At 55.4% G+C, this 26,813-nt stretch overlaps 1 protein-coding gene across 2 annotated transcripts in view; it reads right to left on the bottom strand.

Moving 5' to 3' along the window:
- Window positions 1-24,848, bottom strand: part of SLC23A2 (solute carrier family 23 member 2) — a 159,184-nt gene extending 134,336 nt beyond the window's left edge. Inside the window, exons 1-3 of one of the 2 annotated variants that reach the window (XM_029065392.2) lie at window positions 24,703-24,848; window positions 22,507-22,667; window positions 6,834-6,893 (exon numbers count right to left, since the gene is read on the bottom strand). The gene's annotated coding sequence lies outside the window, so the exon portion shown is untranslated. The remainder of the gene's footprint in view (window positions 1-6,833; window positions 6,894-22,506; window positions 22,668-24,702) is intronic. The other variant, XM_029065391.2, reaches the window with a different exon arrangement.
- Window positions 24,849-26,813: the final 1,965 nt, after the last annotated feature.

Here is a 26,813-nt window from a genome sequence, read left to right as displayed (position 1 = left end):
AATAATGTTGGTATTTGTTAAGCGCTTACTATGTGCAGAGCACTGTTCTAAGCGCTGGGGGAGATACAGGGTCATTAGGTTGTCCCACGTGAGGCTCACACTCTTCATCCCCATTTGACAGATGAGGTCACTGAGGCACAGAGAAGTGAAGCGACTCGCCCACAGTCCCCCAGCTGCCGAGTGGCAGAGCCGGGATTCGAACCCATGACCTCTGACTCCCAAGCCCATGCTCTTTCCCCTGAGCCACGCTGCTTCCCCTAATGTCTGCTTTCCCCTGCTTCGACGTACGCAGAGCACTACACTTGGAGAAGCAGCGTGGCTCAGTGGAAAGAGCACGGGCTTTGGAGTCAGGGCTCATGAGTTCGAATCCCAGCTCTGCCACTTGTCGGCTGTGTGTGTCGGCTTAGAACAGTGCTTGGCACGTAGTAAGCGCTTAACAAATCCCAACATTATCATTATTATTATTGGGTGCTTATTATATGCTGGGCACTGAGGAAGATCTGAGTTCCTGTAGACTGTAAGCTCATAGTGGGCAGGGAAAGTGTCTATTGTTCTTCTGTCCTCTCCCGAGCGCTTAGCACAGTGCTCTGTGCACGGAAAGGGCTCAATTAATGCAACTGAATGAAGGTCTGAATTCACTTATATTGGACAGATCAAACAGTCTCTGTCGGCACGGGGCTCACATGCAGGAGGGAGGTATTTATTCATTCATTCATTCATTCATTCAATGGTATTTACTGAGCGCTTACTGTGTGGGGAGGACTGTACTAACCACTTGGAAAGTACAATTCGGCCCAAAATGTACAAAGATGTTGAATTGTTATTGTTGAAACTGGAACAGGAAGCATTTACTGTACTGGAGATAAACCTGGTTACATCTTGTATTTTCCAAAGGTCTTCTGTGATTCGTGTGGGCAGGTCGGCAGATTTGTCCAGACCACAAAGTCAGAGAGAAGAATGATAATAATAATGATGATGGCATTTGTTTAGCGCTCCCTATGTGCCGAGCACTGTTCTAAGCGGGGGAGATACAGGTAATCAAGTTGACCCACGTGGGGCTCACGGTCTCCGTCCCCATTTTCCAGATGAGGGAACTGAGGCCCAGAGAAGATAAGTTGCCCAAAGTCACCCAGCTGACGAGTGGCGGAGCCGAGATTAGAACCCGTGACCTCCTACTCCCAAACCCGTTCTCTTTCCACTGAGCCGCGCTGCTTCTGTTTTTATTTAGAGAACTAAATAGACGGTTCAGTCCACAGTCTCCCCGCTCCTCAGGACCCTCCGGGGGTTGCCCGTCCACCTCAGTATCCAACAGAAACTCATCACCGTCGGCTTTAAAGTCATCCACCCTTGGCCCCCTCCTACCTCACCTCAATAAATACGACTGAATAACAATAATAATAATAATAATGTTGGTATTTGTTAAGCTCTTACTATGTGCAGAGCACTGTTCTAAGCGCTGGGGTAGATACAGGTTCAGGGTGTCCCACGTGAGGCTCAGTCTTAACCCCCATATCACAGATGAGGGAACTGAGGCACAGAGAAGTGAAGCGACTTGCCCACAGTCACCCAGCTGACAAGCGGCAGCGCCGGTATTCGAACCCATAACCTCTGACTCCCAAGCCCGGCCTCTTTCCACTGAGCCACGCGGCTTCTCTGAATGAATACCCAGCGCCGGGAGAGATACAAGATCGTCGGGTGTCCGCATGGGGCTCGCCGTCTAAGCTGGAGGGACAACGGGCGTCGGATCCATTTCCCGGATGAGGAAACTGAGGCGGAGAAAAGCCAGGCGACTGGACTAAGGTCCCACACAAAGCGGCAGGCGGAGGTCGGGACAGACTGAGCTTCGCCTTTGCCCTCTGCTCCCTCTCCCTTCCCCCCATCACCTCCCCTCGGCTAAGCCCCTTTTCCCCCCTTCCCTCTGCTCCTCCCCCTCTCCCTTCCCCTCCCCTCAGCACTCTGCTCGTTTGTCTAGATTTTTATGACCCTATTTATTTTGATAATGAAGTGTCCATCCCCTTGATTCTATTTATCGTGATGATGTTGCCTAGTTTTTGTCCGTCCGTCTCCCCCGATTAGACCGTAAGCCCGTCACTGGACAGGGATTGTCTCTATCTGTTGCCGAATTGCCCATTCTAAGCCCTTAGTCCAGTGCTCTGCACATAGTGAGAGCTCAATAAATACGATTGAATGAATGAATTAGAACCCAGGGCCGCTGACTCTCCCAGGCCCGGATTCTTCGCGCTAGGCCACACCGCTCCTGCCGCCCGGCGGCCTGGAGACGCGGGGGACGACAGAGACCCGCGTCTCGCCCCACGATGCATGCGCAACTCTGTCGCTTCCCGGTAGAAAATGGGCCGCAATGAGGCGAGGGCTCATTTGCTCCTTTTTAGACAGGTTTTTGTTCCCAAAAGATGAAAGGGATGGAAATCCAGGCCCCGTGGCTCCCTCTGAAGATTTCTTTTTGGAAAACGCTTGAGGCTTGTCAGCCTCTCCTCCACTAGGATTTACAAGGCCTAGGATTTTTGTTCCGCCGTTATTGTCAATATTTGAAAGGCCTGGATTTTTACTCCAACGCGTCTGTCGATATTTACGGAGAGACTAAGGCGCGCAGTATTGTAAAGGCCACAGTGAACGGCGGGACAGAAGCATAATAATGATACTTCTGTCTAGCTCAGCACAGTGCTCTGCACATAGTGAGTGCTCGATAAATACTAGTGAATGAATGATTTTGGTGTCTGTGAAGCGCTTACTCTGTGTCAAGCACTGTTCTAAGCGCTGGGTGGGATACGAGGTCATCAGGTGGTCCCACGCGGGGCTCAAAGTCTTCATCCCCATTTTCCAGATGAGGTCACTGAGGCCCAGAGAAGTGAAGCGACTTGCCCAGAGTCACGCAGCTGACAAGTGGAGGTGTCGGCATTAGAACCCACGACCTCTGACTCCCAAGCCCGGGCTCCTTCCGCTGAGCCCCGCTGCTTCTCATAAGTTACTCGTAGGCAGAGAACACATCTGTACCAACTCTTTTGATAGTGTACCCTCCCAAGTGCTCAGTACAGTCAATCAGTGGTATTTACTGAGCGCTTACTGTGGGCAGAGCACTGGACTTGGGAGACCACCTTGCTCTGCACACAGTAACTGATCAATTAATACCACTGATCGATAGACGACAGTTCCTGCCCTCGTTAACAATAATGATGATGGCATTTGTGACGCGCTTACTCTGTGCCAAGCACTGTTCCCCAAGGAGCTGAACACCCAACAGGGCGGACGCAGACGGGCACAAGAGTGAATACCGGGGAGGCGACGGCTAAAAGTAAAAGCAAAAATCGAACACGCCCAATAACTGAACTCAGCGGACACGAAGAGAAGCGGAAGGCCTAGCAGATGGATTAGTAGATGGGGGTCAGCGGGAGCTGGGTTCTAATCCCGGCTCCGCCACGTGTCTGCTGTGTGACCTGGGGCGAGTCACTGCACTTCTCCGGGCCTCAGTTACTTCCATCTGTAAAATGGGGAAGGAGACTGTGAGCCCCACGGGGGACAGGGACTGGGTCCAGAGCTTCTAATCCCAGAGTTTAATACGGTGCCTGGCATGTAGTCATAATAATAATAATAATAATAACAACAATGGCATTTATTAAGCGCTTACTATGTGCAGAGCACTGTTCTAAGCACTGGGGAGGATACAGGGTGATCAGATTGTCCCACGTGGGGCTCACGGTCTTAATTCCCATTTTCCAGATGAGGTCACTGAGGCATAGAGGATAATAATAATAATGTTGGTATTTAAGTGCTTACTATGTGCAGAGCACTGTACTAAGCGCTGGGGTAGATACAGGGTAATCAGGTTGTCCTACGTGGGGCTCATAGTCTTCATCCCCATTTTCCAGATGAGGTCACTGAGGCAGAGAGAAGTGAAGCGACTTGCCCACAGTCACACAGCTGACAGGCGGCAGAGCCGGGAGTTGAACCCATGACCTCTGACTCCCGAGCCCGCGCTCTTTCCACTGAGTCGCGCTGCTTCTCCAAGTAAGCGCTTGTAACAAATATCATAAAAGGAAAACACGTGCTCTGTGGGCACAACACTGTTCTAAGCACCTGGGGAGGCGCGAAAGAATGAAAAGACGTAGTTCCTGTCCTCGACGACTGCTGTACTGAGCGCTCGGGAGAATACGACAGAGTTAATCGAAACGATTCCTCTCTGCAAGGAGCTGACGATCTACTGGGTGCCGAGCACTGGACTGAACGCTCGGGAGAGCATAACAGGAGTCGGTAGAAGCAATCCCTGCCCTAGAGGAGGTGACAGTTTTCTTTGCGTACAAGAAGCTCTTCCATCTGGCCGCCGACCCCCGGCCCACGTCCCGTCTCCGGCCTGGAACGCCCTCCCTCCTCAAATTCATTCAATAGTATTTACTGAGCGCTTGCTACGCGCAGAGCACTGCACCAAGCACTCGGGAATCCACCGGACGACGGCTCTCCCCCGCTTCCAAGCAGTTAGCAGCGTGGCTCAGTGGAAAGAGCCTGGGCTTGGGAGTCAGAGGTCGTGGGTTCGAATCCCGGCTCGGCCACTTGTCAGCTGGGTGACTGTGGGCGAGTCGCTTCACTTCTCTGTGCCTCAGTTACCTCATCTGTAAAATGAGCCCCATGGGGGGGCAACCTGATTACCCTGTATCTACCCCAGCGCTTAGAACAGTGCTCCGCACATAGAAAGCACTTAACAAATACCGACATTATTATTACTGCAGGCCCACCTCCTCCAAGAGGCCTTCCCTGACTGCACCCTCCTCTCCTCCCGCTCTCTTCTGCGTCGCCGACTCACTCCCTTCCTTCCTCCCAGCCCCTTGCCCCTGATGTCCACATCCCTCATTTATTTTTTTCTATTCACCAATTTTTCTTTCTTTCTATACCCTATTTATTTTGTTAATGAAATGTACATCGCCTTGATTCCATTTATTTGCTATTGTTTTAATGAGATGTTCATCCCCTCGATTCTATTTATTGCTATTGTTCGTGTCTGCCCGTCTCCCCCGATTAGACCGTGAGCCCGTCAGAGGGCAGGGACCGTCTCTATCTGTTCCCGAGTTGTCCATTCCAAGCGCTTAGTCCAGTGCTCTGCACATAGTAAGCGCTCAATAAATCCTATTGAATATTCACGTCCGTCTCCCCTCCTCTAGACCGGAAGCTCGCTGTGGGCAGGGAATGCGTCCCAAGCGCTCGGTAGACAGTAAGCGCTCGATAAATACCATCGAATGAATCTCCTTCAAGATGAGAAGGAGGAAGCCAAGGCCAGAGGCCCCCACCAGAACGTCGGCGTTCCGGGGAAAGTCGGGCTGCGCTTCCAAGTTTTGGGAAAACGCTGGGGTTTTTAAAATGCGGTTTCCGAAAAGCTGACTAATCCTGGCCATCGCCTCTGGGCTAGACGATGCGGCGCGCTTCCTAACGCTTTCTCTAAACCCGTTTTAAACGCCTCCAACATAAAATAATCTCATAAATACTCTCGTCTCACACGACCGGAGCCGACAGAAAACCTCTCCTCCGCCGGCTTCGTACAATGCCGAGGATTCACGGGTCTAAGGAAAAAGAATCTCAGCGATTTCAACTCCGCCCCCTCCAATTTATTTATGCCGGCATATGGTGAGCATTTTTATCGAGTGCGGTTCATAACCAGAGCGTTGAAAAACAAAAACACCACCCCGAGTAGGCTGCTAAAACTGTAACGCCGAGAAAGGAACCTTACTCGGTTATTTCGGCAGACTTGGACGAAACGACGTGTGATTTATCACGTGGGAAATTACGCAGAAGCGGCTCCACCCCTCCTCCCCGCCCCAAGGCACTTGTGTACATCTGTACATATTTATTACTCCATTAATTTTATTAATGATGCGCATAGATCTAATTCTATCTATTTATATCGATACGATTGATGCCTGTCTGCTTGTTTTCTTGGTTTTGTTGTCCGTCTCCCCCCTTCTAGACCGTGAGCCTGTTGTCGGGTAGGGATTGTCCCTCTCTGTTGCCTAATTGTTCTTTCCAAGCGCTTAGTACAGTGCTCTGCGCATAATAATTAGAAGCAGCGTGGCGCAGTGGAAAGAGCACGGGCTTTGGAGTCAGGGCTCATGAGTTCGAATCCCGGCTCTGCCACTTGTCAGCTGTGTGACTGTGGGCAAGTCACTTAACTTCTCTGTGCCTCAGTTCCCTCATCTGTAAAATGGGAATTAAGACTGTGAGCCCCACGTGGGACAACCCGATTCCCCTGTGTTCACCCCAGCGCTTAGAACAGTGCTCTGCACATAGTAAGCGCTTAACAAATACCATCATCATTATTATTATTATTATTGTAATAAGCGCTCAATAAATAATAATAATAATGTTGGTATTTGTTAAGCGCTTACTATGTGCCCAGCACCGTTCTAAGCTCTGGGGGAGATACAGGGTCATCGGGTTGTCCCACATGAGGCTCAGTCTTCATCCCCATTTTACAGATGAGGGAACTGAGGCCCAGAGAAGCGAAGTGACTTGCCCACAGTCACACAGCTGACACGTGGCGGAGCCGGGATTCGAACGCGTGACCGGGCTTGACAAACACCGGCATTATTATTATTATTTTTCTTATCTTGCGAGTCCTCAACAATGACCGATCGTCATTATCATCATTAAGCCCCGCAAGCCACCGTCACCGCCTCGGCTCCGCGTCCAAGAAAAGGGAGGTTTCGAGTGGAAGCCCGCTCTGCTAATCTGCAATTAGGCGGAGAGGCCTCGGGCGGAAAGGATTGTCAACGCGCCCTTCTGGCAAAAGACGACGCAAAACCCGCGGGCCGCAGAAGAGACGTCCATCCTACCTGGCACTACATCATGATGTGCGGATCCGATCCCGGGGGCCGGTCCTCTCCCCGCAGTGTCTAAGGAAAAACAAAACGACGTTGGCCGCTTAGCTCCATCTAGAAGGCGTTCGTCTTCCTCCCGCCCCCGCGGTCGACCTTCTAAACGCTAAATATTACAATTTATTGAAGGAGGCCACCGGCTCTCGCCGCCGCGGCTCCCCGGCTTCCTCGCATCTCCCTCCGTCGAAAGGAAATGCCGCCTCTCCGGCCGATCGCCTCGATTTTAACCGACATCTGCGCTTTCCCCCTCCGTGACCCACCCCGTGTCGTCCGTGCGTTTCTTTCACGTAATAATAATAATGATGATGATGGCATTCCTTAAGCCACGAGAGAAGCGGCGTGGCTCAATGGAAAGAGCCCGGGCTTGGGAGTCAGAGGTCATGGGTTCGAATCTTGTCAGCTGTGTGACTTTGGGCAAGTCACATCACTTCCCTGGGCCTCAGTTCCCTCAGCTGTAAAATGGGGATGAAGACCGTGAGCCTCACGTGGGACAACCTGATGACCCTGGATCTCCCCCAGCGCTTAGAACGGTGCTCTGCACATAGTAAGCACTTAAATATCAACATTATTATTATTATTTATTATTGAGCGCTTACTTTTCTGGCTGGCGATGACGGGGCTCGTCAACACGTACGCGCACGTGCAAAGTCACCCTAGACATGGTGACTCATTCATTCATTCATTCATTCAATAGTATTTATTGAGCGCTTACTATGTGCAGAGCGCTGTACCCAATTCCCCGATTTCTCCCCAGACCTTCAGTTAACCTTTCTAACATTTTCAAACATTTTTAGGGAAGCGGAGTGGACCAGTGGGTAGAGCTCGGGGCTGGGAGTCAGAGGCCCTGGGTTCTAATCCCAGATCTTTCATTCATTCGATTGTATTTATTGAGCGCTGACTATGTGCAGAGCACTGGACTAAGCGCTTGGAATGGACAACTGGGAAACAGATGGGGACAATCCCTGCCCAATGACGGGCTCACCGTCTAAACGGGGGAGCCGGACGGCAAAGCACTTGTCGGCTGTGTGACCCTGTTACGGTCACTTCGCTTCTCTGTCCCACCCGAGACAGGGACTGCGTCCAACCTAGCTTGTACCGACCCCAGCGCTTAGTACAGTGCCTGCCGCAGAGTATACACTTAACAAACGCCATTAAAAAAAAAAAAAACATTTCTACTCCACAGCTCTCACCGCAATCACCTCGATCCATCAATGGTATTTATAGAGAAGCAGCGTGGCTCAGTGGCAAGAGCCGGGGCTTGGGGGTCGTGGGTTCTAATCCCGCCTCCGCCGCTTGTCAGCTGTGCGACTGTGGGCAAATCGCTTCACTTCTCTGGGCCTCAGTTCCCTCATCTGGAAAATGGGGGTGAAGACTGGGAGGCCCACGGGGGACAACCCGATCACCTTTATCCTCCCCCCCAGCGCTTAGAACAGTGCTTGGCACATAGTAAGCGCTCAACAAATGCCATCATCATCATCACAGAGCACTTAGCGGGTGCAGAGCACTGTAGTATCCCAGAATCCCAGCTCTGCCACTTGTCAGCTGTGTGACTGTGTGGGCAAGTCACTTAACTTCTCTGTGCCTCAGTAACCTCATCTGTAAAATGGGGATTAACTATGAGCCTCACGTGGGACAACCTGATGACCCTGTATCTACCCCAGCGCTTAGAACAGTGCTCGGCACATAGTAAGCGCTTAACAAATACCAACATCATCATCATTAGTAAGCGCCTGGGAGAATCCGATACAATTTAGCCTAGTAAAAGTTGTGCTCCAAATCAACCCCACCCGCCCAGGGTGAACCAAGTTTCTGAGACCCGAAAGAATAATAAATAATAAAATGATAATGGTATTTCTTAAGCGCTTATTCTGTGCCAAGCACTGTTCTAAGGGCTGGGCACTGTTCTAAGCGCTGGAACGAGCTGGAAATGATGATTTTGGGGGCACTTGTTAAGCACTCACTAGGTGCCACGCACTGTTCTAAGCACCAGGGTAGAAAACAGTAATAATTATGTCACTTGTTAAGCACTCACTATGCGCCGAGCACTATTCTAAGCGCCAGGGTAGAGAACAGTAATAATTACGGCATTTGTTAAGCACTCACTATGCGCCGAGCACTGTTCTAAGCGCCAGGGTGGAGAACAGTAATAATTACGGCATTTGTTAAGCACTCATTATGCGCCGAGCACTGTTCTAAGCGCCAGGGTGGAGAACAGTAATAATTACGGCATTTGTTAAGCACTCACTATGTGCCGAGCACTGTTCTAAGAGCCAGGGTGGATAATAGTAATAATTATGGCATTTGTTAAGCGCTTTCTACGCTGTACTAAACACTGGGGCGAATGCGGGCAAATCAGATTGGGCCCCGTCCCCCGTGGGGCCCACGGCCTCAATCCCCCTTTTCCAGATGAGGGAACTGAGGCCCAGAGAAGTCAAGCGACCGGCCCAAGGTCACGCCGCAGACGAGCGACGGAGGCGGGATTAGAACCCAGCTCCTTCGGACTCCCAGACGGGCGGGGATTGTGATTCTTCGCGGCCTGAGGGACAACGGAGGAAGACTCAACTCCAAGTAGGCCGTCCCAGATGAGTTAGAAAGTGCAGAGGAGGAAGGAGAAGGAAGGGGAGCTCGTCCGGACGTCGCTCGACCACGACTACCCTAATGTCCAAAGGCAGAGCACGCGAGAGTCACGCAACGCGAGGGGTGACCTACGAGCCGGCAGTGCGGCCTAGGGGTCAGATCCCGGGAGCCAGAGGACCTGGGTTCTAATCCCGGCTCGGCCACACGGCCGACGGGGGACCCCGGGTGGTGGTTTGTGAAGGCCACACGTCGGCTGCGTGTGACCTCGGGCGGGTCATTTCACTTCCGCGGACCTCAGTCTACTAATGATAACCGCGCTATCTGCTAAGCGCTTACTCCGTGCCGGGCACCGCTGGAAACGCTGGGGTGGAAAGAAGGAAATCGGGTCGGACGCATCCCCCCTTGTATCGCCCCTTGTGCTTCGAACGGTGCTTGGCACATAGTAAGCGCTTAACAAATACCATCTTTATTATTATTATTATTCCTTCAGGCAGCCAATCAACCGCAGGGAATGCGTCTGTTGTTAGAGTGTACTCTTCCAAGCGCTTAGTAGAGTACTCTGCACTCAGTAAGTGCTCAATAAACATGACTGAAGTGAATGAATGAATGAATGAATGAACGACCGGGGCTTTGACAACAAAACCACGCAGGGAATGGAGAGCGCTCAGAAAATGCTTATCACCCCCATTCCAGGTCATTCCCAGGTCATGGTGACACTCTCCGAGCGTTTAGTACACTGCTCTGCACAGAGAAAGCGCTCAATACCACTGACTGACATGGAACGGGACACACGGGTTCCCCATATTTGAGTTACCTGGTGGCTGAGAAAAAGGGGAGGATTAAAAAACTTCTTTTTCCGTACAGAAAAGCAGCGTGGACTAGTGGAGAGAGCTCGGCCTGGGAGTCAGAAGGACCTGGGTTCTAATCCCAACTTCACCACTTGTCTGCTGTGGGACCTAGGACAAGTCGCTTCACTTCTCTGGGCCTCTGTTCCCTCATCTGTAAAATGGGGATGAAGAACACGAGCCCCACGGGGGACATGGGGTTGAGAAGCGGCGTGGCTTTTATGGCTAGAGAAGCAACACGGCCTAGTGGGTAGAGCCCGGGTCTGGGAGTCAGAAAGTCACGGGTTCTAATCCCGGCACCGCCACCTGTCCGCTGTGGGACCTTGGGCGAGTCAGGCCGAGTTCCCTTATCTGTAAAATGGGGATTGAGACCGTGAGCCCCAGGCGGGACAGGGACTGCGTCCGACCCCATTTGCTTTTGTCCACCCCAGCAGGGTGACAGTGCCTGACCCAGAGTAAGCACTTAACCACCATTATTATTGGTATAGAGCCCGGGCCTGGCAGCCAGACGGTCCTGGGTTCTAATTCCAACGCCGCCACCTGTCTGCTATGTGACCTCGGGCGAGTCATTTCACTTCTCTGGGCCTCAGTTCCCTCATCTGTAAAATGGGGATGAAGACCGTCAGCCCCACGGGGGACAACCTGATAAACCTGTATCTCCCCCAGTGCTTAGAACAGTGCTGAGCACATAGGCGGATCTTAACACCTACCATAACTTATTATTATTTTATTATTTACACGGACTGCATCCAAACCGATTAACTTGTATCTCCCCCAGCGCTTACAACGGTGCTGGGCACATAAGGAGTGCCTAACAAACATCATAATTCCTTATTATTTAATTACTTACATGAACCGTGTCCAACCCGATTAACCGGTCTCTCCCCCAGCGCTTAGAACAGTGCTGGGCACGTAGGCAGGACTTAACACATAGCCTGATTCATTTATTATTATTAATTTTAATATCGTCACGGACCGTGTCCAACCCGATTAACCTGCGTCGACCCCAGCGCTCAGAACAGCGCCGGGCACATAGGAAGAGCCTAACGAGTGCCACCGGTATATATTGTTATTTATTTATTATCGACGTGGACGGCATCCAACCTGGTCACTTTACATCTACCTCAGAGCCCAGGTCGGCGCCTGGCAGGTAGTAAGGGCTTCACAAATCCCATTTCAAAGACAAACAAAACAAAAACCACCAGGTTCCGCCTCCCAGGGAACGGGGAGTCCCGGCCCCGTCCCCTTCTGGCCCGCCGGAGGCCGGCCTTCCATGTCACCGCTCAAGGCCACTTCTCCATTTCCTTCCTCCGACCCCTCCTTCTCCACCTCAGGAAATTCGGGCTCCTAAAAATAGGTTTCCGAGCCCCGTTCGGGCCTCGTCTCTTCCCGGATGACGATATTTTAATAATAATAATAATAATAATAATATTGGTATTCGTTAAGCGCTTACTGTGTGCCGAGCACTGTTCTAAGCACTGCGGTAGATCGGGGGTCATCAGGTTGTCCCACGTGAGGCTCACTCTTAATCCCCATTTTACAGATGAGGTAACTGAAACACAGAGAAGTGACGTGACCTGCCCAGTCACACAGCTGACAAGTGGCGGAGCCAGGATTCGAACCCGTGACCTCAAACCCCCAAGCCCGGGCTCTTTCCACTGAGCCACGCTGCTTCTAAATTTTAAATTTCTCTTAGATTTTAGATAGATTTTGAACCAGTTTGGGGGGGGGGGGTCTCTTCCCATCTTTGTTCAACGGATAGTACTTACAGACCGCCTACAGTGCTCAGGGCACTGAGCTAAGCGAGGCCCTGGGAGTTACGGAGCACACACTGTGCTCATGAGCACTGAACTAGGCCAAGCCCTGGGAGTTACGAAGCACCTATAGTGCTCGCAGCACTAAACTATGCAGGGCGTGGGAGTTATAGAGCACCTGAACATTTAATGCACTTTACGAAGCAAGCACCGGGGAGTTAAGGAGCATCGACAGTGGTCCGAGCACTGAGCTCAGGACTTGGGAGTTATGGAGCACCTATATAGTGCTCAGAGCACTGACCTAAGGACTTGGGAGTTATGGGGCACCTGTAGAGTGCTCAGAGCACTGAGTTACGGTCTTGGGAGTTATGGAGCACCTATAGAGTGCTCGGAGCACTGAACTAAGCAAAGCATAGGATTTATGGAGCACCCATAGCGTTTAAAGCACTCCTTAAAGCAAGCCCTGGAGAATTATGGAGCATCTATAGTGCTCAGAGCACTGAACTAAGCAAGGACCCGGGAGGTATGGAGCACCTACAGTGCTCAGAGCATTGAACTACACCCGGCATTCCCATATGGAGCACCTATAGTGTTCAAAGCACTCCATGAAGCAAGCCCTGGAGAATTAGGGAGCATCTACAGTGCTCAGAGCACCGAATAATAATGTGGGTATTTGCTAAGCACTTACTAGTAATAAGCAATAGTAATAAATAGTAATAAGTAATAGTAATAAACTAATAAATAGTAAGCGCTTAACAAATACCAACATTATTATTATCACTATGTGCAGAGCACTGTTCTAAGCGCCGGGGGAGACACAGGGTCATCAGGTTGTCCCACGGGAGGCTCACGGTTAATCCCCATTTTCCAGATGAGGTCACTGAGGCCCAGAGAAGTGAAGTGACTTGCCCACAGTCACCCAGCTGACAAGTGGCGGATCCGGGACTCGAACCCATGACCTCTGGCTCCCCAGCCCGGGCTCTTGCCACTGAGCCACGCTGCTTCTCTGAACCAAGCACGACGTGGAAGTTACGGAGCACCCATAGCGCTCAGGGCACTGAATTGAGCAAGGACATGGGGTTGACAACGGGAACCTCGGCGTTACTCTTCACTCCTCTTTCACGCCACCCACATATTCAATCCATCACTAGATCCCGCCCGTCCCACCCGCTCGGCACGGCTAAAATCCGCCCCTTCCTCTCCATCCCAACCGCTCCCACGTCAATCCTCCCCTCTCCCGCCCGGAGGACTGCGTCGGCCTCCTCGCTGACCTCCCTGCCTCCTGTCTCTAACTCTGTGTTTCTCTCCCAGGTGCTTGCAACACTGCTCGGCACCTCAACGCTCAGTAAATATCACTGATGGGGGGGCAAAAATAATTCACCGACAGTGGGGAAATATCAGTCCACGGAGGATATTTCATCCATTCACTCATTCGATAGTATTTATTGAGCGCTTACTGTGTGCAGAGCACTGGACTGAGCGATCGGGAGAGGATAATACAGGAACAGACACATTCCCTGCCCACGGTGAGCTCACAGTCTAGAGGGGGGAGACGGACTTTAATAGAAATAAACAGATAAATAAATAAATGCCAGAGCTATCCCTAGGTGCTGTGGGGCTGGGAGGGAGGATGAACCAAGGAGCGAGTCAGAGATGAGGATGATGTTGGTATTTGTTAAGCGCTTACTATGTGCAGAGCACCGTTCTAAGCGCCGGGGGAGATCCGGGGTCATCAGGTTGTCCACCGTGGGGCTCCCAGTCTTCATCCCCATTTGACAGATGAGGGAACTGAGGCCCAGAGAAGTTGAGTGACCTGCCCACAGTCACACAGCTGCCAAGTGGCAGAGATGGGATTCGAACCCATGACCTCTGACTCCCAAGCCCGGGCTCTTGCCACTGAGCCACGCTGCCTCTCAGAGGGGGAGGAGAGGGGAAGGGTATGATATAGCGGGGTCGGTAGAGAATGATATCTACTGAGCGCTTACTGGGTGCGGAGCACTGTACTAAGCGGCTGGGAGAGTCCACTGTAAGGATAAACAGACACATTCCCCGCCCACAAAGGAATTCCAGTTTAAAGGGGAAAAGGGAAGGACAAGGGCGTGAAGAGGAAGATTAGGAAAGGATGAAATAATAATGGAGTAAATAACGTCAATAATACGAGGGCTGAAGTTGGGCCCGGAGACACAGAGGTAAAGGAGACGGTGGGAGACTCCTAGGGGTGTCCAGGAGGTAATCGGGGAAGGCTTCCTGGAAGAGGTGAGATTTTTAGGAGGTTGGGGAATACGGACGGGGCTAGGGGCGGAGGATCTCAAAGGGGCGGAGAAGCACGGAGCAGGAAGAAGGGGTGGGACGGAGCTACGGAATCAGCGGGGCCAAGAGCCCGGCCTGGGGGTCCGAGGGCCTGGGTTCCAATCCCGACTCCGCCGCTCGTCCGCCGAGTGGCCTTGGGTAAGTCGCCTCGCTTCTCTCTGCCTCCGTCTCCTCATCTGTAAACTGGGCATTAAGACGGTCAGCGGGCCGGGGACCGTATCCGCTGCGATCAATTTGGCGTCTACCCCAGCACCCCGAACGGCGTCTGGCACACGGGAAGCGCTTACCGAAGACCACGGATACTACTGTTATTGCGAGGGCGAACTCTTCAAGGGCGGGGTTTTCCTTTATGCGGGCCTTCCCCCATCACCCTTTGTCTTCAGAGCGTTATTTATTGGCCAACTCAATACAAATAATCAACTGGGATAGGAGCAGCTCTCAGCTCAGCTAGACACTCTCTGCCTGAAAATGCAGCTCGGGAACGTGTCTGTTTACTGAGAAGCAGCGTGGCTCAGTGGAAAGAGCCCGGGCTTGGGAGTCAGAGGTCGTGGGTTCTGATCCCGGATCTGCCACTTGGCAGCTGGGTGACCGCGGGCGAGTCGCTTCACTTCTCTGGGCCTCAGTTCCCTCATCTGGAAAATGGGGATGAAGACTGGGAGCCTCACGTGGGACCACCGGATGACCCTGTATCTCCCCCAGCGCTTAGAACGGTGCTCTGCACATAGGAAGCGCTTAACGAAAGCCAACATTATTAGCAGTAGTATTATTATTGTCAGAGTGGACTCTCCCAAGCGTTCGGTACGGTGGTCCGCACAGTCAGCGCTCCATAAATACAACCGAATGAACGGCAGTCCGACGAAAGCTCAAAACAGCTTGATGTGCGGAGGGCAGACTCAAGGGCAGGGTGCGAAATGGACCCGAATCCACCTGTGACTTCGGGGCATGAAAGAAATCTGACTCATTAGCCACCTCATGGTGGGAGATTTGCTACCGATCCTTTGGGCAACCACTCAATGCGGCAGGGCAGGGAAACTGTGAGGTGGAGTCGCGTTGGCACGGAGCGTTTCGCCCTGGAAAGAGAGGGAGGCAGGGAGGACTAGATGCTGTCGAGGCCCGTCTACTTGTTATAATAATAATAATGTTGGCGTTGGTGAAGCGTCTACTATGTGCAGAGCACCGCACTAAGCGGCTGGGAGAGTCCACTGTAAGAATGAGCAGACACGTTCCCCGCCCGCAAAGAAATTCCAGTTTAAAGGGGAAAAAATAATATTAATATTAATCTTGGTATTTAAGCGCCTACTATGTGCAGAGCACTGTTCCGAACGCTGCGGTAGATACAGGGTCATCAGGTTGCCCCACGTGGGGCTCACCGTCTTCACCCCCATTTTTCAGATGGGGTCGCTGAGGCCCAGAGAAGTGAAGTGGCTCGCCCGCAGTCACCCAGCTGACAAGGGGCAGGGCCGGGATTCGAACCCATGACCTCTGACTCCCAAGCCCATGTCCGGGCTGGGGTGCAGGGTGGTATTTGAGCGCTTGCTATGTGCCAGGCACTGTACTAAGCGCTGGGGGAGATGCGAGTCTATCGGGTGAGGCTCACGGTCTCCATCCCCATTTTCCAGAGGAGGGAACCGAGGCCCAGAGAGGCGAAGCGACCGGCCCGAGGTCACCCAGCAGACAAGCGGCGGGGCCGGGATTAGATTAGAACCCATGACCTTCTGACTCCCGGGCCCGGGCTCTACCCACCGGGCCACGCTGCTTCCCGTGACCCCAACGCTCCCTCTGCCATCCCCCCTTCACCTCTCCGCAGCCAAAGCCTCATTTTCCCCTTTTCCCTCCGCTCCTCCACCTCTCCCTTCCCCTCCCCACGGCACCGGACTCGTCCGCTCGACTGTATATATTTCCGTTACCCTATTTATTTCGTCGATGAAATGTAAATCGCCTCGATCCTATTCGGTCGCCATCGTTTTTACGAGACGTCCTTCCCCTCGACTCTATCTATCGCCATCGTCCTCGTCCGTCCGTCTCCCCCGATCGGACCGTGAGCCCGTCCAACGGCAGGGACCGTCTCTATCTGTTGCCGACTTGTTCATCCCAAGCGCTTAGTACAGTGCTCCGCACATAGTAAGCGCTCAATAAATACGAATGAATGAATGAATGAATGAATGAATGAATGAATGCTCCCAGAACTTCCCTTAATGATGGTGATTACCAGCTCCCGACAAGCCCAACTTGGCCTCCCGGTTTCCAAACTGGCTAATGCGGTAATGGTGGGATTTACGAGGCGCCCACTGTGAGTCGAGCACTGTACTAGCTGCTACGGTAGATACCAGATCCTGAGGACCCACGAGGGGCTTGACGGTCTAAGTAGGAGGGAGAACGGGGATTGAAACCCCATTCTGCCGATGAGGGAACTGAGGCCCGGAGCAGTGAGGTGACTTGCCCATGGTCACGCAGGAGGAGAATGGCGGAGCCGGGATTAGAACCCACAACCTCCTGACTCCCTCTAGGCTGTAAGCTCTCCGTGGGCAGGAAATGGGGCTGTTGACCGTTGTAAAGTCCTCTCCCGAGCGCTCGGTACAGTGTTTTCAATTAAAAGAACCGAATGAAGGGATGACGCCTAATGACGTCATGGGTTCGAATCCCGGCTCTGCCACTTGTCAGCTGTGACTGTGGGAAGGTCACTTCACTTCTTGGTGCCTCAGTTCCCTCATCTGGAAAATGGGGATGAAGACCGTGTGCCCCACGTGGGACAACTGATCACCCTGTATCCCCCCGCCGCGCTTACAGCAGTGCTTTGCACATAGTAATTGCTTAATACCAACATTATTATTATTACTTTTATTTATTGATTTCTATTAATGTCTGTCTCCCCGAGTCTAGACCATGAGCTCCTTATGGGCAGGGAATGTGTCTGTTTACCGCTGCAACGTCCTCTCCCAAGCGTTTACGACAGTGCTCTGCAGAAAGTACGCGCTCGATAAATAGGAATGGATAGCCTTCTACCCCCTCCTCGCTCTTCAATCTAATAATAATGATGTTGGTATTTGTTAAGCGCTTACTATGTGCGAAGCACTGTTCTAGTGCTGGGGGAGATACAGGGTCATCAGGTTGTCCCACGTGGGGCTCGCGGTCTTGATCCCCATTTTACAGAGGAGGGAACTGAGGCACAGAGAATAATAATAATGTTGGTATTTAAGGGCTTACTATGTGTGAAGCACTGTTCTAATAATAATGTTGGTATTTGTTCAGCGCTTACTATGTGCAGAGCGCTGTTCTAAGCGCTGGGGTAGATACAGGGTCATCAGGTTGTCCCACATGAGGCTCACAGTCTTAATCCCCACTTTACAGATGAAAGAACTGAGGCCCAGAGAAGTGAAGTGACTTGCCCAGTCACCCAGCTGACAAGTGGCAGAGCCGGGAGTCCAACTCATGACCTCTGACTCCGAAGCCCGGGATCTTTCCACTGAGCCACGCCGCTTCTAAGCACTGGGGGGATCCAGGGTCATCAGGTTGTCCCAGGTGAGGCTCATCCCCATTTTACAGAGGAGGCCCAGAGAAGTGAAGTGATTTGCCCCCATTCACCCAGCTGACGGGGGGCAGAGCCGGGATTCGAACCCATAACCCCTGACTCCCTAGCCCTGGCTCTTCCCACTGAGCCGCAATCTCCCAGCCCCGAACCCTGGCGCTGCCCCGCTTAGCTCTCCCTTCCTCCCTCCCTCTCCCGGGAGTCCGAAGGACCCGGGTTCTCACCCCGGCTCCGCCGGTTTGTCGGCGGCGGGACCTCGGGCCGGTCACTTCACTCCTCGGAATGCAGAAAGAGCACAGACCCGGGAGTCAGAAGGTCGGGGTTCTAATCTCCGCTGCGCCGCCTGCCTGCTGGGTGACCTTGGGTAAGTCACGTCACCTCTCCGGCCTCAGTTCCCTCATCGGGAAAATGGGGGTTTAATCCCTGCTCCCCCTCCTGCTTTGACTAGGGACGCCCCACCTCACCCTCTGTGGGACAGGGACTGTGTCCAATCTAATCGCTATTTACTGAGCGCTTGCTGTGTGCAGAGCACAGTACTAAACGCTTGGAAAGTGCAATCGGGCAACGGACAGAGACCATCCCGGCCCGACGACGGGCTCACGGTCTAGAAGCAACAGAGCCAAACACGTAGACGGGCAAATACCCCAGGGCCGCCGCTGGCCGGCTGTGTGTCTTTGGGCAAGTCACTTAAGTTCTCTGGGCCTCAGTGACCTCATCTGTTAAAGGGGGATGAAGACCGTGAGCCCCACGTGGGACAACCCGATGACCCTGGATCTCCCCCAGCGCTTAGAACAGTGCTTGGCACATAGTAAGCGCTTAACAAATGCCATCATTATTCTTATTAGACCGGAAGCTCGTGGTGGGCAGGGAACGTGAACAGCAGCGTGGCCTAGTGGGTAGAGCCCGGGGCCTGGGAGTCAGAAGGTCACGGGTTCTAATCCCGGCTCCGCCATTTGTCTGCTCTGTGACCTTGGGTAAGCCACTTCACTTCTCCGAGCCTCGGTTCTCTCATCTGGAAAATGGGGATTGAGCCTGGGAGCCCCATCTCGGACGGAGACCGTGTCCAACTCAATTGGCTTGTATCCACCTCGGCGCTTAGTACAGAGCCTTGAACGTAGTAGGCACTTAAACACCATCGTCGTTATTATGGTTAGAACAGTGCTTGGCACATAGTAAGCGCTTAACAAATATCATCATCATTATGATTACTGCCAATTGCATTATACTACACTCTCCCAAACACACAGTACAGTGCTCTGTGCACTGTAAGTGCTCAGTAAATACCAGTGATTGATGAACACCTCTGTGTGTGTGTGTGCACACGTCCGGGTGCGTACTCCAGCTGTAAATATTTTTTACATTCGCCTCCCCCTTAGGAGCGTCACCTCCCTTCTGGGCAGGAAACGTGTCACCGGTGGAAAGAACGCAGGGCTGTGAGTCAGAGGGTCATGGGTTCTAATCCCGGCTCCGCCACATGTCTGCTGTGTGACCATGAGCAAGCCACTTCTCTGCATCTCACTTAGCTCATCTGTAAAATAATAACGGTATCTAAGCGCTTATTACGTTCCAGGCACGGCACTAAGCGCTGCGGTGGATATTATCATGATCACGCTACTCGTCCAGCACTTACTATGTGCCGAGCACTGTTCTAAGCGCTGCGGGATACACGAGCAAATCGGGCTGGACCCGGTCCCTGTCCCACGTGGGGCTCAGTCTCCATCCCCATTTTCCAGATGAGGAAACTGAGGCCCGGAGAAGTGACTTGCCCACAGTCACACAGCTGACAAGTGGCGGGGTCGGGATTAGAACCCATGACCTCTGACTCCCAGACCCGGGTTCTACCCACTAGGCCCCGCCGCTCCCAAAATGGGGATGAAGACTGTGAGCTCCACGTGGGACAGGGGTGGTGTCCAACCTGATTTCCTTTTATCTACCCCAGCGCTCAGAACAGTGCTCGGCACACAATAACCGCTAATGAACAGTAATGAAGGGCCTAATAATTATAATAATAATAACAGAGTTAAAAGACACAATCCACCATCACAGTCACAGTCCACCTTGGGCCTGGCACCGTATTAAGAGCCTGGGAGAGTAAAAGAGAGTTAGTAGACATGATCCCTGCCCTCGGGGAGCTTAAAGTCCAACCTGATTACCTCCTAATAATAATAATGTTGGTATATATTAAGCGTTTCCTATGTGCAGAGCACTGTTCTAAGCGCTGGGGGAGATACCGGGTCACCAGGTTGTCCCACGGGAGGCTCCCGGTCTTCATCCCCGTTTTCCAGATGAGGTCACTGAGGCCCAGAGAAGTGACTCGCCCACAGTCCCCCAGCTGACAGGTGGCAGAGCCGGCATTCGAACCCATGACTTCTGACTCCCAAGCCCGGGCTCTTGAGCCTCGGTATCCACCCCGGAGCTTAGAACAATGCTTGGCACACAGTTGGCGCTTAACAGAGAGCCCCATCATTATGATTCTTCTTCTTTATCCTGGATTTGCGAGCGGCCGGTAGGGACGGGGGAAAGAGCTCAGAGACCAGGCCGGGGGCCCCCGTGGCCCAAGAGGGAGAGAGACACGGATCTCGCTGGAGAGTTTCGGCCGGCGCAGAGCGTCCTGAGCAGTGTCCTTCAAGGGGGGGGGGGGGCCCGAATCTGATTTATTCCGGGAAACGGTTCCGCCGGGACCGCTTGCCGTGACCCCCTCTCGCTGCCCGGGCCCCAGCTCCGGAGATCCGATGGGTAGAGACTCATCCATCCATTCGATCGTATTTACTGAGCGCTTACTGCGCGCGGAGCACCGGACCGAGCGCTCGGAACGGACAATTCGGCACCAGACGGAGACCCGCCCGGCCCGGTGACGGGCTCCCGGTCTAAACGATAATCCATCACCGCGGCATTCCGTCCGTCGCTCGCTACGGGCCAGGGACTGTACCGGACGCTGAGGCGGACACCGGTGATGGGGTTGGACAGTCCCCCGTCCCGCGTGGGGCCCCAGAGAAGCGAAGCGGCTCGCCCGGGGCCCCACGGCGGATCGGATCGTCAGCCAGAGGCCGCCGGGGTTCAGGATTCATTCCGGCCTAGCCGTGTTCGACATCAGAGAGCAACGAGAATAACCGCGGTAGCTGGGAAGCGCCTGCTACGTGCCGGGCGCTGTATCGGGCGCCGGGGCAGATCCGCGACACCTCGGGTTGGTCACGGTCTCACAGTCTGAGTCCCGCTTTGACAGACGAGGGATCAGAGGCAGCGAGAAGTGAAGAGAGGCCCGCCCAAGGCGGCACAGCAGACAAGCGGCGGGACTGGGACGAGGCCCCCGGGCTCTACCCGCCGAACCGCCCTGCTTCTCATCAGGTGGCATCAGATGACATCCCCCACCGAGCCCTCCTCTCCTCTTCTCCCACTCCCTTCCGCGTCGGTCTTGCCCTTGAATCTGCCCCCTTTCTTCCTCGCCCCTCGGCACTTAATAATCATCATAATACTGATGGCACCGAAGCGCGTACTACGTGCCCCAAGCACTGTTTTAAGCGCCGGGGTAGACACGGGGTCAGCAGGTTGTCCCCCGTGGGGCTCACGGTCTCCGTCCCCATTTTCCAGGCGAGGCCCAGAGGAGTGAAGTGACTCACCCAAGGTCACACAGCAGACAGGTGGCGGAGCCGGGATTCGAACCCATGACCTGCGGGCTCCCAGGCCCGGGGTCTACCGTGCCACTTGAGTCCGGAGCCGTCATCCGTTTATCTCTATTCGCGTCTGCTTCCCCGTCTAGGCGGCGAACTCGTCGTGGGCAGAGAATGTGTGCATCAACTCTGTCCTCTCCAGAGTGCTTCTTAAAATAATAACTAATAACTAATAACGACGACGGTATTTGTTAAGCGCTCACCGTGTGCCGAGCACCGCGGTAGAGACGAGGCAGTCAGGTCGTCCCCCGTGTCGGGCTCTCGGTCTTCACCCCCGTTTGACAGACGAGGTCGCTGAGGCCCAGAGGAGTGAGGGTCACCCAGCAGACGAGTGGCGGGCGAGGCCGGGATCAGAACCCGCGACCTCCCAGGCCCGAGCTCTTTCCACTAAACCAGGCTGCTTCTCTAAAGCTTTCAAAAGCAAGAGACAAGGACCCGGGCTCTAATCCCGGCGCCGCCCCTTGTCCGCCGAGTGACCTCGGCCCAGTCGCTTCCCTTCTCCGAACCTCGGTTCCCTCATCTGGAAAATGGGGGTGAAGACCGTGAGCCCCACGGGGGATACGGGCCCGTGTCCAACCCGATCGGCGCTTAGTACGGTGCCCGGGGCTTAGTCGTAACGATAATAGCAGGGACGGTGTCCGTCAGGCGCCTCCTATGCGCCGAGCAACGTTCGTGGCGCCGGGGGGGGGGGGGGGGGGACACGAGGTCATCGGGTCGTCCCCCGTGGGGCTCCGACCCCATTTTCCAGACGAGGTCGCCGAGGCCCGGGGAAGTGAAACGACTCGTCCGAAGCCAGACGGCTGAGCGGCGGAGCCGGGATCGGAACCCACGACCTCCGGCTCTGGAGCCCGGGTTCTTTTCCACTAAGCCACCCCGCTTCCAGTACGGTGCCCGGCACCCTGATGAGCGCTTAACAAAGACGGTGATTATGATTTACGAGCTTGGATTTACCCGGAGCACGAGCTCAGCCAACACCCTCCGCGAAAGCTCTGGGGACGGCGTTCCGCGCACGGCGAGCGCTCGGCGGACGCGACGATGGCCGGAGACGGACGGCGGGGCGGGGCGGGGCGGGGACCCCGGAGGGCCGGACGGGATGGCACCCGGACCGTTATCTTCTCTCCAAGCGACGACGGCGGAGGATCCGTGTTAAAAAGAGAAAAAAGGGGGCCGGGCCCGCTTCCATCACCTTCGGCCGGTGACCGACCTTCCTCTGCCGTCCCCTCCGAGCCCGGGCCTTGGCCTCCAAGGACGGGGGACCTCCCCCCCCAAACTGGGAGCGCCTTTCTCCGGAGGGGAATTTCGGTCAAGGAGAGGGTTGGGGTGGGAGGAAGGCGGGGAAGGGGGAGGCCAGAAGAGCCGAAGAAGAACAGGGGACAGATGCGTCCGGCGAGATAAAAGGAGGCCCTGCCAACCTTCTCCCTCCCTTGGTCCATCATCCGTCCGTCCGTCCGTCCATCCGTCCGTCCGTCCCTCAGGCTGGAGGGCCTCGGGTCCCCCCGGTTTGGGTTTTGTGGGAGTCTGTGGTTTCCCCCCAGTCTGAGGGGCGTGGGAAGGGGCGTGGGGGGGGGCGGGTGGCCAGGGGACGGGGCCGGGGGGGGAAGGGCAGAGCAGGACAGGCCCAAATGCCAGGCTGGGCTGCCCGGGGCCGCGAAGGGGGAAAGAGGGAAAAGGGGAAAGGGAAGAGAAGCCAAGAGATCAGGATGGGCTGGGCTGGGGAAGGGGAAAGGGGAAAAGAGAAGGGAAAAAGGGAAAAGGGGAAAGGAAAGAGAAGCCAAAGGACCATGCTGGGCTGGGAAAGGAGAAAAGGGAAGGGAAAAGGGGAAAAGGAAGGGAAAGGGGAAAGGGGGAAGGGGAAAAGAGAAGGGAAAAGGGGAAAAGGAAGGGAAAGGGGGAAAGGAAAGAGAAGGCCAAGGGGCCATGCTGGGCTGGGGAAGGGTGAAGGGGAAAGGGAAAGGGGAAAGAGGATAGGAAAGAGGAAAGGGGCAAGGAAAGAGAGGCCAAGGGATCGCCATGCTGGGCTGCGGAAGGGTGAAGGGGAAAGGGGGAAAGGAGAGGGGAAAGGAAAGGGGAAAGGAAAGAAAAGCCAAAGGACCACGCTGGGCTGGGGAAGGGGAAAAGGGAAAGGGGGAAAGGAGAGGGGAATGGGGGAAAGGAAAGGGGAAAGGGGGAAAGGAAAGAAAAGCCAAAGGACCACGCTGGGCTGGGGAAGGGGAAAAGGGAAAAGGGAAAAGGAAGGGAAAGGGGGAAAGGAAAAGGGGGAAAGGGAAGCCAAGGGAACCTGCTGGGCCGGAAAGGGGAAAAGGGAAGGGAAAAAAGGAAAGTGAAGCCAAAGGACTGTGCTGGGCTGGGGAAGGGGAAGGGGGCAAAGGGGACAAGGAAAGGGGAAAGGGGGAAAGGAAAGAGAGGACCAAGGGATCGTGCTGGGCTGGGGAAGGGGGAAAAGGGGAAAGGAAAGAGAGGACCAAGGGATCGTGCTGGGCTGGGGAAGGGGGAAAAGGGGAAAGGAAAGAGAAGGCCAAGGGACCGAGTCCGGTTGGGAAAGGGGGAAAGGAAAAAAGGAAAGAGAAGCCAAGGGGCCACGCTGGGCTGGGGAAGGGGGGAAGAGGGAAAAGGAGCCAAGGGGAAAGGAGAGAGAAGGCCAAGGGATCGTGCTGGGAAGGGGGAAGGGGAAAAAGGGGGAAAGGGACCAAGGGGAAAGGAAAGAGGAAGCCAAAGAGAAGCCGAGGGATCATGCTGGGCTGGGGAAGGGGGAAGAAGGGAATGGGGGGGTCGGTGTCAGAGACACACACACACACAATCACACACACAGTCATCACACACACACACACACACAGAAGGCGGCAGGGCGGGGGCTAAATGAGGTCAGGGCCCAAGGGGGGGAGGGGGGGCGGCGGCGCCCTATATCTTGGAGGGAGGGGAGGGGAGGGGAGGGGAGGGGAGGGAGAAGCCGACACCCCCCCCAAAAAATCACCGTTCGGGGGTCGGGCGGACGGACGGACGGACACCGCTGGGGAAAAACGTTGGGGGTCCGGGGGGGGGGGGGGGGGGGAGGGGGCTCCGGGAGGCCGGGGGCGCCCCGGAGGGCGGCATGGAGGAGGAGGGGAAGGATGGGGAAAGGTGGGGGGGTTGGGGGAGGTGACGCCTCACCTGGTGCGGGGCGCTGCGGAGCCCGCCGGGGACGATTGATGATGGAGGAGGAGGAGGACGAGGACGAGGAGGAGGGGGGATCTGCCCCTCCTCCTGCGGCTCCCGCTGCAACGGCTGCAACTGCAGCTCCCGCTGCTGCTGCTGCTGCTGCTGCAACCGCTGCTGCTGCTGCAAATGCCGCTGCTGCTGCCGCAAATGCCGCCGCTCCTCCCCGCTGGCGCTGCTCGCTCCTCCCTCCTCCCTCCGCTCCTCCCGCCGCAGCCTCCTGCAAAATGGCGGGCGTCGGGGCGGCCCCGCAGACCCCCCGCCTCCCTCCGCACGCCCCCGCAACACACACACGCCCCCTGCCGGAGGGGCCCGCCCCCGCACGCCCCACACACACGCCCCACACACACGCCCCCTGCCGGGGGGTCCCGCCCCACACGCCCTCCATCGCCCGCAGACACGCCCCCTGCCGGAGAGCCCCGCCCGCTAGCCCCGCCCCCCACCGCTTGGAGCCACGCCCCCTGGCGGCGGACACGCCCCTGCCGGAGGGTCCCGCCCCCGCCCGCCGGGCACGCCCTCCATCGCCCCCAGACACGCCCCCTGCCGGCGAGTCCCGCCCCCGCCCGCTAGTCACGCCCCCACTGCCTGGAGACACGCCCCCTGGTGGGGAGTCCCGCCCCCTGCCGCCGGACACCCCCCCCCCGCCGCACAAACCCACACCCCCTGGCGGGGAGCCCCGCCCCGCCCGCTGGACACGCCCTCCATTTGCCCGGAGCCACGCCCCCTGCCGGAGAGTCCCGCCCCCTGCAGGCGGACACGCCCTCCATCGCCCGTAGACACGCCCCCTGGCGGAGAGTCCCCCGCCCCGCCTTCTGGCCCCGTCCCCGGACACCCCAGCAGAGAGCCACGCCCCGTCGCCCTAGACACGCCCCCTAGTGGAGAGTCCCGCCCCCCGACTCCCCATCGCTCCGCCCCTCGCAGAGAACCACGCCCCCTGGTGGAGAGTGCCGCCCCTTGGCGCCCATCGTCCGCCCCCCGCAGAGAGCCACGCCCCTGCACCCCGCAGTCACGCCCCCTGGTGGAGAGCCACGCCCCTGCACCCCCATAGTCACGCCCATCGCCCTTAGCCACGCCCCCTAGTGGAGAGTGCCGCCCCATAGCTCCGCCCCTTCGGCCGGTAGCTCCGCCCACTGGCTGAAGTGGCCCCGCCCCTCGAAGGCCCCCCAGCTCCGACCCCCTTCCTTCCTTCCTTGATGGTGATGTTGGTATTTGTTAAGCACTTACTCTGTGCAGAGCACTGTTCTAAGCGCTGGGAGAGATGCAGGGTCATCAGGTTGTCCCAACATGAGGCTCACAGTCTTCATCCCCATTTGACAGATGAGCTCACTGAGGCCCAGAGGAGTGAAGTGACTTGCCCAACGTCACACAGCTGGGACGGAGAAGCAGTGTGGCTCAGTGGAAAGAGCACGGGCTTTGGAGTCGGGGCTCATGAGTTCGAATCCCAGCTCTGCCACTTGTCGGCTGTGTGACTGTGGGCGAGTCACTTGACTTCTCTGGGCCTCAGTTCCCTCATCTGTAAAATGGGGATTAAGACCGTGAGCCCCACGTGGGACGACCTGATTCCCCTGTGTCTACCCCAGCGCTTAGAACGGTGCTCGGCACATAGTAAGCGCTTAACAGATACCAACATTATTATTATTATTATTATTATTAAGTGGTAGAGCGGGGATTCGAACCCATGACCCCTGACTCCCAAGCCCGGGCTCTTGCCACTGAGCCACGCTGCTTCTCTGGCCTGCCCGGAGCCTGGGGCCTGGGAGCCCTAAGGCCTTGGGTTCTAATCCCCACCCTTCTCCACTTGCCTGCTGGGTGTGGGACCTTGGGCAAGTCGCTTCACTCCTCTGGGCCTCAGTTCCCTCCCCGGGACGACGATGGGCATTGAGATTGTGTGAGCCCCGTGGGGGGGGACAGGGCCCCGCCTCCAACTTCCCCCCTTCATTCATATTTACTGAGCGCTTACTGTGTGCAGAGCACTCTACTAAGCGCTTAGCGCTGTACTGGTCCCACCGGCCTGTACTCATTCATTCTTTCAATCAAGTTTCTTGAGCGCTCACTGTGTGCCGAGC

This window comes from Ornithorhynchus anatinus, chromosome 5 (genome assembly GCF_004115215.2).
Source record: "Ornithorhynchus anatinus isolate Pmale09 chromosome 5, mOrnAna1.pri.v4, whole genome shotgun sequence".
NCBI classification, from domain to species: domain Eukaryota; kingdom Metazoa; phylum Chordata; class Mammalia; order Monotremata; family Ornithorhynchidae; genus Ornithorhynchus; species Ornithorhynchus anatinus.
This window is presented reverse-complemented; position numbering and strand designations above follow the sequence as displayed.